This window comes from Panthera leo, chromosome F2, assembly GCF_018350215.1.
Source record: "Panthera leo isolate Ple1 chromosome F2, P.leo_Ple1_pat1.1, whole genome shotgun sequence".
Lineage (NCBI taxonomy): Eukaryota > Metazoa > Chordata > Mammalia > Carnivora > Felidae > Panthera > Panthera leo.
In genome coordinates, this window is record NC_056695.1 from 52,238,586 (window position 1) to 52,254,038 (window position 15,453).

General features: G+C 38.5%; 1 non-coding gene across 1 annotated transcript; it reads right to left on the minus strand.

The window, feature by feature from the left end:
* Positions 1-8,739: 8,739 nt before the first annotated feature.
* On the minus strand, positions 8,740-8,824 carry TRNAQ-UUG. Its single transcript has one exon. It is a non-coding gene; the product is annotated as a tRNA-Gln (tRNA).
* Positions 8,825-15,453: the final 6,629 nt, after the last annotated feature.

A 15,453-nucleotide genomic window follows, 5' to 3' on the forward strand; every position in this document is an offset into this window, starting at 1 on the left:
AGTGGGGATTAAATTGCTCTGGATATCAAATGGAGAGTAAGACTGTGCTAACAGCTTTGGCTGGAACTCTGCAAGTGTTAGATGTTATAATTGACAGGGCACCAAGCCAAACATTATACATCCAAGACTGATAAAGGATGTTAGAGCAGAAACTGGAGAAGTCAGTCGATATTTTCACAACTTTGTTGAGCTCAAAATGAGATCCCTGAAGACAAAGATGATGATTAACATAAATCCATTATGATAAAAAGGGGGAAGGGCTGGTAAATTACTCAGAAACTATACATTGATCTATTCTAATCACATTTGGGAGAGATATTGTACAAGTCTTTTGAGCAGTCCAATAGAGCTATACTTAGCAAGCCCAGGGTTTGATGGAGACCAGCCCCATGCTCTCATTCCTTGGCTCATCACAATTCTTTGAGGATATAATTATTTTGAAGGTGCTAAGCTATTTTCAGAAAAGAGGAAGCATAGAGTGTGTGTTCTTGTGGCTTTGAATGGAACTCAGCTTGTTTGCTTGGCTTTGGAGCTGATACTATCTATTGAGAGGAGACTTCCTTTATAATCATATACAAGCTGTGAATGATTTGGTTTCTGCAGGAGTGATCTGTATGAGGAAATTATTTTTAACTCTTTAAAATTCTGGTGAGAAAAATCTTCCTCCAACCAAGGGAATTGTCCTTCTATAAAAAAAGATTTGAGAACATGACAGTTTTGACAAGAGTGGGCTAATCTGGCAAATGCATAAGGTTGTTTGTGGCCAGTCCAAACCTTCAGCTTCTCCAATATCTCTGGGGACTGCTGAGAGAAAGAATAGGTTGAAGTCTTGATTATTGCCCAAAGTTCAAAGCAGGGGAAAGAAAACACAAGAGAGGGGAAGATTTAAATGGCAGAAGAGAGGTAACATTATAACCAATAACTCTCATAGAAAGGCATCCAAGGACAGTGCTCTCCTACCTACTTTTCACTCTCTGTTTGAGTCTTTCTTACAACTGAGGTCCCCTGGGCACACAAAACTGGGCAGAAAATTTCTGTGTCAGTTAGTTGCTTGATATTTCTTTTCTGACATACAAGAAAATAGCCAGACAACAACCTATCAATTACTGCTTTAGACATGGCCAAAAAGAAAGGAGCACAACACATGTAATTAATTATCAAGTATTCAGTCAGAGTGAAGACTTATTATGAAAAGAAAAGAAATGTTAATAATCTGCCTGAGATAGTGGGTGCACTCTGCTATTCCATGGACCTATGCTTGGCCAATCTAGCAGCTCTTTCAGAAACAAAACAAAACAAAACAAAACAAAACAAAACATTATTTAAAGATTTAAGTCACTATCTTTATCCAGCAATCGATCTGGATTGTATCTATTATAGATTTTCTGTCCTAGTTTGGATATAATTCCCTGTAATCCAGACCTTGTGGTTGTGAAATTAAATAGCTATAAAACATTTATAAGTCCGTTGAATAATCCACCCTGTCTGGGAAACTGTTTCCTGCCTTAGGTTGCATCTCTGAAACAATGATCAGGGCATCCTTAGAATCTACTGCCCTGGCCTGATGGGCACCAGTGCATGTCCAGATGTCCACCCCTAATTTATATTTATTTTAGGAAACTAGGGATGATATAATTCCATTTTACTGAGCCACAGTCCCAGTTGTGGGAGATCACGGAGATCAAATGTACTGGCCTAGAACAAGCTTTGGCAAAGCCTCTTGGAAGAACATGTCGTTTCTGTCCTATGTGAGCATGTTTCCAAGATAATTCCTTAGTTCAAATGGGGTCATCCAACAGTAACTCATCATGGTAGTTTCTTTTAATAACCCAAACCTACCTTTTATCTGAATATGCCTAGATCTGAGTTCCTCATGTAGTTTAAATATTTTATAATGGATAAAATAATTATGGTCACTGTGCAAAACCTTATATCAACCACCCCGTGTCATAATGGTCAAGAGGTGACATAGCAGGTAAGAAAGGGGAGAAGAGGATTTGGCAAGATCGCTATACTCCCCATTAAATCAATAATGAAAGACTTGAGGGTCAATTCAGAAGCGGAGGAGCATAGCTCAACAAGTAAGAATGTTTCTACAATTAGGCAAAGTAAGCAACCATGCATGTTTAATTGCCACAAACATTCTTCATTATCTCAGCATGGAGAATTGGTTTTCCTATCTTCATACTTTCACATGACATTTCTTCCTATGCTATGTCTTAAACTAAACATTATCTCACTAGATTGCCATGTATTTCTTACAACACTACTGAATTATAACCAATTTGAGGGCAAGCACAAGTCCTCAGAGATCTTGCCACAGTGCTTTGCAAGTGGCAAACTTTCATCAAAAACTGTTTGCTCTCTCACTGGCAAAATTTAATGGATATCAGATAGCTCATCCTACTCTGGCATGCATTTAAGTATTTTCCAATCTAAATACATTTTCCATCCTCAACACCAGTTAAACCACTTGATTTCCTAACAGTAAGACTCATTTCTTTAGGCTTGGAAGTTTTCTTCATCTTTATGTCCCATTAAAAACTAAAACACACCTAGACAGAATGAGCCTAAGGTCTCCCCTATATCAATGGATGCCTGCTTTCTCAAGGTATTTCTCTTTCAGGTCTTTGCTTTCTAGTATCTTCTTTATCTTATATCTAGAGAAGGGAACCAGAAGATAATATGGATATTTTATTTACCCTTGCGTGGAACATAAAACTAGTTGCCAGTTTGTATTAGTTTATTAAGTCAAAGAATTTTATTCCAACTCTTCTTGAATTTCTTAACTTGTTAGAGTCAAGTACCTGTTGATTGAAAACCAAGTTCTACTTAGCCATGTCTAGGTTGAGTCGTTTCACTTAGGCCCAGAGTTGCTTATTAGCATAGCTAGCTTAAATAGTGAGTAGCTGAACCCTACTTTCCCTGAAAGGCTTCACCACTTAAACTACCATGGTGTTCCTTTCTGGTATTTGGGCAAAATAACATTAATTTTTATAAAACCCACCAAGAACACAAGATTAGACAAAATAGTTATGGTCTATATACCCCTATTATGCATAAATATTCAGTGTTTGAAAGAAAACATAAAATTTCACAATTTTCAAAAATTCAACTCTGTCTTAATCTGTAAAGGGAAATGTCAGGATTGCAACAGAGGAGGAGACCTGTTTCTAATTGAGGAAGCCCTGCCCTGCTTACCAGCCCTGCTGTCTGTGGATCTGAAGCCTTTTAAAGTTTGGGGAAATTCACTCTCTTGCTCCTCACTTCTTTATGAAGTCTTTGAATGTTCTTCACTCCTTTCTGGCTCTTTCAAGAATAATTAGTACCCTCATCAATTTCCCTGCCCTTGCCCATTTGACAAACAAGTGCCATTTGAGTGAAATGTTTGCATTCTTTACTGAGCAGAATTTGGGGGCAGTTCCTAATTTGATAGATTTCACAGCAGTGATGCTCCCAAGAGAGTCATAAATGAATCTGTGGTAACTCAAGCAGGTTTTGACGACCAACAGTGTTGTGTTACATCTTTGAATTGGCCTTTCATTTCAGTGATTAACAGGTGTGGTGCAGGAAGGCTTGGTTTCAGCTCCACTTAATTCAACAGGCTGCTTCTGCTTTGCTACTAGTCTAAGAAACAAGAATACCAGACTTCCAGAAGAGTAACTAGACTTCCATATCTAGATTGTTTCAGGAATAACTTAGCTAGAAAAATCTAACACATAGCACCAAGCAGGCACAATTCCCCAGCTCTTTCTTTTTGCAATTTTATAAATAGAGTAACTTCTTTCAAGCTCTGTGTCTAAACTAAAAATCCTTTTTCTATCAGAATTACATAATAAATTATGATTGTTAATCAATAAGATCAATCCTGAATTATCAGCCTAAGGATGAGCCATTTTCCTGAATTTCTTCCCTTTTCTTTCCAAGTGCCTGCCCTTGGGCAATATCATTCCAGATTGTTCCTATTTGGATTGATAATCAGAAAGGAGAGTGGTAGGATGTACCATGTAATAGTAATTCATGTTACTGTTTGTTTTCAACACAAACAGTTGGTTAGGAGATTAACAGAGAATTTGTGAAGGGATAAGGCAACTTTACTAAGAAGTTTTCCCAAATGCATTGATGTCCCCTTGCTCATCAGCATGTGGGAAGCATCTACTGTATACGGAGTATTTCAGTTGGCTCTGGGTGAAATACTCAGGAAAAACCACATTGTTTTTGTCTTTTTGAGAATGACATGTGGGAAAAAAAAAAAGTCGTACCAACAGCTAAATGTGTCAGGAAACTAAAAATAAAGGGAATGAGATCTTGGTACTGAAACTGTCAGGAAAAGGTTTTCTGACTTTGAGGCAAGTGAAAGGAAGGGCATTGAAGGCAAAGGCACAGAAGCAAGAAAGATCAAGTATGTCCACTGAAAATGTAAGGCTGAGTTCGCTGCAAATGCTGAGAACTAGGGCATCATTCAAGGGGCTAGGGAACCAGTTATTCTCAGGTTAGGAATAATGAAATTTGTAGGGAGAGAGAAAATCTAGTTTCTCAATCAGAGAACTGATGCAGAGAAAGCTTTTGTGTATATCATTACTGCAATCTGAATTAGATTTAATAGTCAGTATTAGTTTAAGCTCACTTATGAAAGAACTTGAGACAAACACGCATTAATAATAATATGAATAATCAAGGAAATGCTGAAAATACACTAACTTTGGTTGGAATTGACATTAGTTAAAACAGATTGAAATTAATGAATCAGCTTGAGTTCTAGGTAACCTCAAATATTATTTCCAAAGTCACTCTAGCTATCCACGTTTCCAAATGATTCACTTTAAATAATTATGAAGCAAAATTATTACCCGAGATGTGATCAAACCCAGACATCTAAGACAGGAAACCTACAGAGCAGGTTATTAACATATTCCTTATCATGACACTTAAGACCCTGGAAAAATAAGGGCTTCTTATTCACAAGTTTATGGATTTCCCTGGAACCAAGGATGACCTTGTAATCCCTTCAGTCAGTCTTCAGAGAGATCTCACCAACAACATAAATGTTTGAAAGCAGACTTGTCATTATAAGATCTGGACTTAAAGTTGGGATTTATGATCAATACCATATTCATGATATGTACTGCAGTGTGAATTAGGCTTTGATACAGTTTGACATTCACTGGAGGACATTTTAAAGGCAAAACTTGGCTTTAGTTTTAGTCAATGGTTTCTTCGTTATCTAAAACAGAAGAAAGCATTTATCAATGCATCAATCAAAGTTTCAGATGTCTCCAGAACATAAAATTATTTAAGGGGACTCAGGGGAGCCATTGCAAACTGTCTACCTAAAATGACTTCAATGTTATTTTTAATTTTAATGTGAATACTAAAGTTATCTGATTATAGCAACTTTGTGTTATACTTACACAAGAACAGATTCATGACCCTGCTTTCAAGCTGAGTTTAAACCTTAGATTCCCAAGTATAAATAAAACATTGTAATCAATACCACCCTTTTGACAAAACTCTGGGAAATAAATTAGAAATTCCATTCTTCTAAGATGAAACATAAACTAACAAGATTTTCTAAATGTAGAGAACATGATATATTTTGGCTGCATCCTCAGTGTTGTTTTCAAAACACAGAAATTACAACTATAGCATTTTGAATTAAGAACACTGCGTATTTTGGAACCACTAGGAATACTTCCATGTGCTACTACTGTTTACGCATTATTTTCATGTGAATTCATACATTATACCAATATTTATTTAGTACCTATTATGCATCAAAGACCATGATAAATGCTAGAACACAAAAAAGAAAAGGGAGGGAAAACTAACGTTGCAACTGTCTGTTCTCCCATCATCTCAAGGTATTCCTTCCAAGTTCTTACAGTGTTTGGCCCATGATTTTTTGTTTTCCCATACAATCTAAAAAGTTCCAGTTAAATGTATCAATGATTAACCTAGGTTCATTATTAGTGGAAAGTTAAAAATAATCAGTATATCTCCCTGTCTTTTTAAGATTGGTGTTGCAAGTAGGATGCTTCAGTGAATTCTTGATCTTTGGTGGATAAGCGTCTTAAAATAGTTTCTAAACTCAAGAAAAAGTTTGCACTAGACTTCAGATGTCATAAAAGAAAGTATAGCACTAATAAAGAGAATGAAGGGGTTGAAGGTAACCCAATGTTTATCTCGATTCCAGGAGTCCAAAAGAAGAAGACAAAGACTGCAAATAAGGATACACATGTGGCTAACCCTGAAGCCATTCATTTTTTAAAGAGTTTATAAAATCCTGTAGAGAAATGGTGTGAACATGTGTGTGAATTAATCATGTTAGAATCTTTGACAGCCACATTTTGTGTGGACAGAAAAAACAATCCAAATCAAATGGACAAAAGAAAAGGGAGATCAGTATTAGCATAATTCCTCCATGTGGTTAGCAAGGCATGGATTTCACCTTTTATGATAAATGTGGATATTTTGTAAATATTATCGACAAAGTACAGAAGACAAAATGAACCAAGAGAAATACAGTGACCTCCGCACTGGCTGTCTATGACAATTGCAGGGCTGTGAAGCTCATACTACAAATGAAGACAAGCAAGATAGGAATGTGGCCTTGGGGGAGACAGCAAGCATTATGTTTATCCATATGATGATAGGTTTGCAGGCTGTTAAACATGTGGGCAAAAACATCTGAAAGCTTAAAGTGCAGGTCTGGACAGGAGGAGTAGTAAGGTTGGCTTAGAAAGGTAGATCTGGGAATGATCTGCAAAATGATGCTATTGTAGCTGGGTGAGCGTAGGGGTCTGCCAGGGAGAGGGAGGTCTGGGCGCCACGTAATCCAGGAGCAGAGCCAAGTTGGAGCTGGTCCCAGACACAGATAGAGGGGGGTCTGAGGTGGGAATGTTGAGGGTACTTTACTCCTGTCTGGAGTTTCAAGATTTTGTATCTGTACTAATCCTGCCTCTCTCTATGATTAGAGGGCTTGCAATTCAGAAGCTTAAAACTACCAAAAAAAAAAAAAAAAAAAGCAAAGAGAAGAAAAATGTTTGTAAAAATGGGGACAAGCAAACATAATGGTGTAATGATGATGTTTCCATAGAGAAAACACGGTGAGGATGGGCAAATAGAATGTCCACCAAAGACGTTTAGGTTACTTTACTTTTTAAAATTTTAGGTAATTTGCTACAATGCCTTACTGTGCCACTTAAAATGTATGTTTGATTCAGGTTTTAGCTGTACTTGTTTTCATTGACATGGACTGGTATTATGGATCAGTACTTGAGAATCTAATTACTCTGTGCAAAGCACCTTGCTGATTTCCTGGGTAGCACAGATGACTTTGAGGAGCTGGGGTTGGCAGTCTGGCTGAGAAGCTAAGATGGATAAAGAAACATTGAGCAGGAGTCAGAAATATGCACAGTTGAGGAGTAAAGTGTGAGTTACAAGTCAATTGCCGTTAACGAACTTCACAATTGGCAGGATCAGTGCAGGCTAGAGAAATACGGGGAGGGTCCAAGGAAGAGGATTCTGAGCTGGGATTTGAAGGATGGGTAGGGTTTGTGACTGGACAGGGATGGAGAAAGGCAGTAGTATTATTGGTTTGAAAAATGGCATATTTTTGGAAAGATAACCAGGCTCTCAAACATAAACAAGTTATGTTTAAAGGTTGTGGTAACAGAAGTTATCTGGATGAAAAAGAATTTGGAGAGCTGGGATGAGGAGTTCAGATTTTAAGGTACATTTAGGTGACTTTCCTTTATGCTAGATGGTGAGGTCAAATTGAGGCTGCTAAGGATCCTGATATACAGGACCAGTGGAGCCTAGAAGAAGTGAAAGAGAGATACGTGTCCTTTCCCACACCACAGCTAATGTAGAGCCAGCTGTGCCCAAACTCCATTCGCCGCAGTGGAAATGTTTCTCTGCATCAGCAGCTAAGAGCTGGTCCCAGCACCGCCCAACAATCCTTACCTCTTCTTATCTTTGAGAGGCTATTAGCTGTAATTCTAACACTTAGTCAAACCAAAGCCTTATGCTTAAGACTTGGCAATTGTATACTTTAAGTATGTTAAACGAAAGCTAGAAATTTAGCTCCTAGCACACAATGCTCTACAGGATAAATGGCAACAAACGGGCGATGTGGATTCTTATTTCCCTGAAACCAGCATACTCTAATTTCTCTACCCCACCTTGGATTTTCTTTCCACAACTTGAATGCTATTATGTTCTTTATTTTTTAAAACTGTTTCTGGCTATGATCAGCAGCGGTGGTTTACAAAGTGTGATCCTTTGAACAGCATCACCTGGGAACTTGTTAGAAATGTACATTCTTGTACCCCACCCCAGGGCTGCTTAATCAGAAATTCTGTAAGTGGGGCCCAGCAATCTGTGTTTCAAAGAGCCATCCAGGTGATTCTCCTGATGGTAAAGTAGAGAACTACTCACCTTTAGGATTCAGTGACGGTTCCTTAGAATATCATACAAGGCTCTTTAAGGTCCACTTCTTAACCTACTTCTCCAGCCATGTTCAGCTTTTGCCCTGTCCTGCAACCCAGCACGGATACTGAGCACAAGTGTATCACAGACACGTGCATAATTTTCATTCTCCTAACCAAACTCCTTTTTTTTTTTAATGTTTATTTTTTATTTTTGAGACAGACAGAGACAGGGCATGAACGGGGGAGGGTCAGAGAGAGGGAGACACAGAATCTGAAATAGGCTCCAGGCTCTGAGCTGTCAGCACAGAGCCCGACGTGGGGCTCGAACTCACGGACCGCGAGATCACGACCTGAGCCAAAGTCAGACGCTTAACCGACTGAGCCACCCAGGCGTCCCACCCAAACTTCTTCTTAAATGCTTGCTATCACTTCACTCAGTTTGGTAAAGCCTTACTTTTCTTTTTTTCTTTTTTTTCCTTAATTTTAGAAAGAGCAAGCATGAGCAGGAAGAGCAGACTCCACTTTCAGCTCAGAGCCAGAAACCGGGCTCCATTCCAGGACTCTGGGATCAGGACCTGAGCTCAAATCAAGAGTTGGACACTCAACTGACCGAGCCACCCAGGTGCCCCCCGACCTTCTTTATTTTAGGGAGGGAGAGAGAGACCCCACTTTTCAAGTACACCCTCAAGATCTCCTGGCTGTGGCCAGCAGTTACTCCCTCCTCTAGTCCTAAAGCCCTTTGTTTACCCTACTAACATAGTAATTATCACAATGAATTGAATGCTCTGCTTATGTGTCTGTCAAGGTTAAGGACAAAATCTTATTTCATTCAACTCTGAATACTTACCCACATCAGAGAGTCGGGACACTCGGATTCTAATCCCAGTTCTGCTGACCAACGAGTGCTGTTGGGCAGAGGGCTTGACCCTCTGTTGTCCTGCCCTGATTTCTGCATCTGTGAAATGAGGGGCCAGGTTAAATAATCCCCAGGAGGTTTAACATTAGAAACCTGCATTTCTAACAAGCCGTCAGGTGATTGTTATGCACTCTGAAGTTTGAGAACCACTGCTGATTGGCCTCCCTACCTATAAACATTGAAAAACCTCCAGCTGTGTATTTAAGAAAATTTTTATCTCCCTTTACTTTTGCCACTGAATTCCTACCGGACCAGCACACCATAGAGTAGACCAGCCCAGGTTTTGTCCCTGCCATCAGCTGAGAACTCACCTGCAGGAATTTTCTCCTACTTTTGTCTTTGGAGGCCTAGCAAAGAGCTTAGCTGGAAACTCCTTAAAGTTATCAATCACTTGCAGGGATGCTTGGGTGCCTTGTTGGTTAAGCGTCAGATTTTAGCTCAGGGCATGATCTCGTGGTTTGTGAGTTCGAGCCCCGCATCAGGCTCTGTGGCTGACAGCTCAGAGCCTGGAACCTGCTTCGGATTCTGTGTCTTCTTCTTTCTCTGCCCTTCCCCTGCTCATGCCCTGTCTCTCTCTCAAAAAATAAACAAACATTAAAAAAATTTAAGGAAAAAGTTACCAGCCACTTGGAGAAGCCGCTGAAGTAAGGCCTGGGAAAGAAGCAAGAAATTAAAAAAATAATAATAATAAATACTTCGGATACTTTTCTGTTTGTTTGACTAAACAAATTAAAGAAATGATTTAATAAATCAGTAATCATACATTCAAATAATAAAATTAGTTCCCAATTGAAGATAAAATGGCATAGCCTCTCCAGCCCCAGCAGCTCATAAGGCAGTTACATGTTACGGTTTTTGTAAAGCGGTAAACATCCAGGAATGTGTATATATGGACTATAAGTGTATTCTTTTTCTTATCAGCAGTGGCTGCCTCAGTGGCAGAGACAGACCACCCACAGACCCTTGAAGCTGCAGGTTGCTACCAGCAATGATTTGGTTAACCTTTGATTAAACATAGGAATGTAAAGCACGAAAAGGTCTGGAGCCTGACACAACCCTTTGACACCATGCTGTCTGCCATTAATGATAATCCACCATTAGATGTTCAGCTTTGAAAATGAAATTAGACGACTTCAGTTTTCAGCCCTAACCCTGCTGTACTGTCAGCTGAACCCTGCTGTGTTTGGAGACTTCCTGATTTACTGCTTTGCCTTTTAACTATTTTCAGGCAAATGGGAGTTTGGGGCAGGGTAAGAGTCCAGGGATCAAGTGAGTACAAACAAGGCATCTCAACTACCATCAAGGGAAGCGACTTTCTGCTTAGATAAGTCACCGGGTCAAAAGAGATTTATTCCCACAGTTGATTTAATCTTCCTTTTTTTTTTCTTTTTCAAGCTAGGTGTAAGAATTTCCTTGCTGAGACATCATGCAAGAAATATTCAGTATCCTTTTTCACTTCCTTTTAAAAACAAGAGCAATAATGTCAGCGTTCCATGGGATCCCTCCTATGTCTCAAAGGTTCTTTTCCTTGTAACAATATATCGGTGTATCTGAAGGCTCCACATCTCATTTCACATGCAATGTGGTGTTCAGTGCAGAGCACAATGTATGTGTAAGTGTTCATTGAATGAACAAATGACTGAATCTGCCTCTTAGTTCAATAGCTGTGGTTTTCACATAAAAGCAACTTTTAGACAAGAAGTGAAATTATAGGCAGTTGACCCATACCTCTTCCGGTTAACAGCTGACTTGATATTCTTAGGTTCATAGGTTCACTTTTTTTTTTTTTTTTTTTTTTTTTTTTCTATTTTTTGGCTCTTGAGTCTATGGCCATTCCTCTTGGCTTCCCTCTGCCTGCCATAGCTTTTTGCCCAATTGGACTTGGAAAACCCTCTCAGCAACTGCTTTGGTGGACTGCTGGGGTTTCAATGTCAAGAGATTCCTACTTCCATCTCCACCTTGTAGAACCCTTCAGGGAGGTGTGCAGTCCAACTCCCCTGTTCCCTGAGAGGAGAGAGATTTGGGCATCATCCTGTATCTAAGTAGGTGAGAAGTGTTAGAGCAAACTGTCCTGTCTTTGGGTCTCTCTCATGTACAGAGATGGCTTAACGTAATTCAGTCATTTTTATTCTGCTCACCAATGTAATTACATTGTATCACCATCATACAAAAGATTTTCAGGTGTATAACCTCTGCAAAATTTGTTCCAGGTGAAAAATAGGGCATTACCCCTATAGCTGCTGTATCAGCATTACTTTGGAAATTAGGCTGTTACAGATTAAATTAGCCAACCACTATACTGAGAAATTTTATTTTACATAGCATGTTTACCATGAAACAGGCACACCATTTTATGTACTTCATAAGTATTAATTTATTTAACTTTCAGAGCAACATAAGAGGTAAGTACTATTATTAGCTCTGTTTCAAAATGAGGAAATTGAGACACAGGGAGCTACGTGACTTACCCAAGGTCACTCAGGTAATGAATGGCAGAGTTGGGGTTCAAATCCCTTACACTCCAACTGCAAGATCTGTGCTCATAGCCATTCTACTTTGTTGGCTGGCCGCCTAACTCCATCTGGTTTTTCTCAAAGAAACTTAAGTTACAGATAAATGATAATGTAATGATATCATTAAATATCATTAATCATAAAAATAGGATAGTTTTATTAATAATAGTGGGAAAAAAAAGAATTTCTCCTATTATTTGAGGGTATGGTCCATGTTCTGGTATATATTATGCCAGACACAATTTTGATATTCATGTTAGAATGTTATTCCTGTTATTTTTACTATGATACATAGGCACTATAAAATCAATATTTGTTTCTTTTTAATTTTTATATTATACGTATAATATGACATATCATTTTATATTATATGTATAATATAGCATAAAATTTTATCTTCCTTTTTTCATACATTCAATTCAGTGCACAATTCAGTGGCATTTTCACAATGTTTGCAACCATCACTACTATCTAAGATTTTTCATTACCCCAAATACATACTATGTACCTGTTATGCAATAATTCCCCATTATTCCTTCTGTAACTTCTAATATACTTTCTGTCTCCATGAAATTGCCTACTCTAGATATTTCATGTAAATAGAGTCCTTTTGTGTCCTTTTATGTCTGGCCTGTTTCAGTTAGCATATTTTCAAAGTTCATCTACAATGTAGCAGAACTTCATTCTTTTTGTGACTGAATAATATTCCATTGTGTGTATATACCACATTTTGTCTATCCATTCATCTGCTGATAGCTACTTGGGGTGTTCTGGCCACTCTTTGGCTATTGTGAATAATGCCTCAATAAACATTGATATATGTGTTTCTGCTGGAGTCTCCGTTTTTAATTCTTTTAGAATTGTTAGGTCATATGGTAGTTCTGTTAAGCTTTTTGACTGTTTTCAACATCAGCTGCACAAGTTTATATCCTCATCAGTAATGTAGAAGGGTTCCAATTTTTCTATATTGTCAGCAACACTTGTTATTTTCTGGATTTTGTTTAATTATAGTCGTCCTAGTAGGTGTGAAGTGCTATCTCATTGTGCTTTTGATTTGCATATCCCTAATGATTAATAGTGTTGAAATCTTTTGAAGTTCTTATTGGTAATTTATACATTGATATGTCTTTCAAGAAATATCTATTAAAGTCTTTTGTATGTTTCTTTAATCACATTGTTTGTCTTTCTGTTGTTGAGTTGTATGTATTCTTTATACATTCTGGGTATTAAACCTTTGCTAAATTTATGATTTTCAAATATTTCTTTTATTCTGAGGGGTTATCTTTTTACTTCTTCATATTATCTTTTGATGCACAAAAGGTTTTAATTTTAATGAAGTCCAATTTACCTATTTTTTTCTTTTGTTGCCTATATATCCAGAATTATCTTTAAGGAACAATTGCCAAGTCAAAGGTCATGAAGATTTGCCCTATATTTTATTTTTAGAGTTTTAGAGTTTTAGCTCTTGCATTGAGGTTTTAATCCATTTTGGGATGATTTTTTTCATATATGGTAGAAGGTAAGAGTCCAACTCTATTCTTTTACATGTGGGCATCCATTTTTCCCAGCACTATATGTTGAAGGGACTATTCTTTCACCATGGCAAACTTTGTAAAAAATTATTTGACCGAATATGCAAGGGTTTATTTCTGGGCTCTCTATTGTATTCTATTAGTCTATATGTGTATCCTTATGGCAGATCACACTGTTTTCCTTACTGTAGAAAATGATATTTATAACTATATTCTAATCAGCCACAGTAAGATTTGGTCAGCAGCTTTGTATAGGTAGATCATTTGTGTTCCATTAAACACAGTTCAATTAATTAGAGCTAATTACTGTAAACATGTAATTCCAATATTAGAGAATTGGATCTAACTAATATCCAGTTTCCTTTTCATTCCAGCAATCTGAAGATTTCAAGGGTTATATGACTCATTCTAGCCAATAGACCGTGAGCAGACCTGATGGGTGTCATCTCTAGGCCAAACATGAAAGAGTAGCCATGAGATTTTGTGGCTCTCTTCCTCTATGACAACCAATGATATGGGGGGTTCTATATGGGGCAGCTATATGGAGTCCAGCCTGTGTCCTTGAGTGACTATGTGGGCAGAGACCCTCCCGTACGTCTATCCTATCTTAGGTGTCCTGTGATGGACAAGTAGCATGTATGACTTTACCTTGTGATAAAGTACAGGGATTTGGAGGAATGTTTGCTAAAATAGCACAGGTATTCCCAGGGTGTGTTCCCTTGACCAAGAGCATCCGCCTTATTAAGGAACTTATCAGAAGTACAAATTCTCAAGTCCCACTCCAGAATACTCGGTCACAATCTCTCAGCCTGGGGCCCAGCAATCTATATACTAACAATCCCTCCTGGATATTCCTATGCAAGCTTAAGTTTGAGTACCACTGCAATAGCATAATCTAGTCTCTCCTGTCTAATACTTTGTGATTTTTTTAACTTGTTGCATAAGTATAGGAAATGTGTATAGGAAATGGTAAAAGTAAAAGTGTAACTGCACGTTTTTCATCATGATCTCCTCTACCTTTCTTACTACTACCACCTTAGTCAGGGTGTATTGAGTTTAGCTGCAGTATAGGGCACGTGAGGGGAGTAACAGGAAAGAAGCCTTTCCTGGAATGAAGGTTTGGGCCACATCAAGCATGATATAGGCACAATCACTGCTCACTATTTGGTGATTCCCTTCCTTTGCCCTTCAGCTCTTCGGTACCTCTTGATTGGGCCATTGCAGAACCCCCCTAACTCTCTCGTCTGTGTTCAGTATTTCTCTACTCTAGTCCCACTACATTAAATCTGCATTAACCTTTCAGAAGTTCAGGTTTGATTGCATTATTTTTGACAGCTTTCTTGTGATGTAATTCATATCTAGGAACTTGGATTTAAGCGAGGATTTCCACTATTACCAGAACCGATAATAAAGGTTCACTGTGGCTAAACTGTTTGCACAAAGAATGTGGTTTATGCCAAACTCCTGCTTTCCTTTTGTCTGGTATTTTTTTTTCAATGTTTATTCATTTTTGAGAGAGAGAGACAGAGCGTGAGTGAGGGGGAGACAAAGAGAGAGGGAGACACAGAATCTGAAGCAGCCTCCAGGCTCTGAGCTGTCAGCACAAAGCCTGACGCAGGGCTCGAACCCACAAACCATGAGATCATGACCTGAGCAGAAGTTGGACGCTTAACAGACAGAGCCACCCAGGCGTCTCTCCTGCTTTCCTTTTGGGATTCTGAAATTTTCGTCCATGCTAGGCAGAGTGCCTAGGTGACGAGTCTCCGGTAAAAACCAAAGTCTCTAAAGAGCTTCCCTGCTAAACATCTTTTCACATGTCACCACAATCTGCAGTGAAAGGAATACTAAATCCTGTGTGACTCCACTGGGAAAGGACTCTTGGAAACTTACACCTGCTTTCCCTGGGCCTCACCTCATTCACCTTTTGTTTTGCTGATTTTAATTGGCCACCTTGCACTGAACTATAAATCAAGCCTTGAGTACAACTGTATGCTGAGCCCTTTGATTTGTCGTAGTGAATTGTGGAACTGAGGGCAGTTTTGAGGGCCCCCAACATAACC